Raw genomic sequence first — 1133 nt, 5'->3', positions numbered from 1 at the left:
AGAGCTGAGCAGGAGATGGGGGAGCCAACAAGCCTCCGGGCATTTCTGGGGTGGGAGGTACACAGGACAGCCGGAGCAGGGACAGGAGGGGAGACCTGGGTGTGCTCGGCATGAAGAGCATTTCATGAACCAGGTCCCACAGTGGGGAACCAAGTACCCAGTGCTGCTTAGGGCCTCCTAAAGTAGTAGCTGGGGGTGGGGAGAGGACGAAATCACATGTGGTAGAGGTCAGCGGTGGCACAGTGGTAAAATACAATGCTCTGCAAAGCAGACACACATGGGAAGGTTTTTGGTTCACATCCATGTGTACCCAGCTGAGGGTAGATTGTGGGTCGTGGGATCAAGACCTCATTGGGGGTGATGTCTCTCTCATGAAATGAGTGGGAAAAAAGTAATTATAAACAAAAAATTAGTAAATGAACAGCTAGGGCCGGCAGATGGCATGGTGGTTAAGGTGCTGGACTCCCACATGGCTGACCATGCATGGTTCAAGTCCCAGACCTGGTGGCTTGCCTTCTCATTCTCCCTCTCTCTCTCTGGTCAAATTGAAGAATAAATAAATAAATAAATAAATAATAAATAATTAAAAAAAAAAAAGTAACTTCATGGCCATGTAGTTAAGGGAGTTTGATCCCACATAGCCAACCATATGGTTTAAATTCTGGTCCTTGCAGCTTGAGAAATGTATTAAGTATGCGTACGTACATTCCAGAAATTCTAACAGGACCGGGAAATGAATAAGAATGGATTGTGACGTGACCACACCCTATTGAGGGGTGGTGCTTTCTCCTGTTTCCTTTCTGTTTCTCTGGTGAGCTCATAAGTCCTCTAGCAAGACAGAAACAAAAATGAAAAGGTTTCAAATCAAAAAGGAAAAAAATGAAAAACAAAACAAAACAAAAAAAACCTTGTGCGAGGGGCCAGAGGTGGCATGGGGTATAGTGGTTGGGGTGCTGGACTCCCACATGGCCGACCCTGGTTCGAGTCCTGGACCTAGCAGCTTACCTTCTCACTCCCCCTTTGCCCTTTGTCTGTCTCTGTGTCTCTCTGGTGAGCACGCATGCCCTATAGCAAAAAAAAAAAAAAAAAAAAAAAAAAAAAAAAAAAAAAAAAAAAAAAAAAAAAAAAAAAAA

The 1133-nt window shown here is 44.6% G+C and overlaps 1 protein-coding gene across 1 annotated transcript in view; it reads right to left on the bottom strand.

Moving 5' to 3' along the window:
* The window catches only part of ATP13A1 (ATPase 13A1), a gene marked incomplete in the record, with an annotated part of 31758 nt that overhangs the window by 17684 nt on the left and 12941 nt on the right, over positions 1–1133 (bottom strand).

The sequence above is a fragment of the Tupaia chinensis genome, unplaced genomic scaffold (genome assembly GCF_000334495.1).
Source record: "Tupaia chinensis unplaced genomic scaffold, TupChi_1.0 Scaffold000201_1, whole genome shotgun sequence".
Classification (NCBI taxonomy): domain Eukaryota; kingdom Metazoa; phylum Chordata; class Mammalia; order Scandentia; family Tupaiidae; genus Tupaia; species Tupaia belangeri.
Note: the sequence above shows the minus strand (reverse complement) of the source record. Positions and strands in the feature narration are given on the sequence as shown.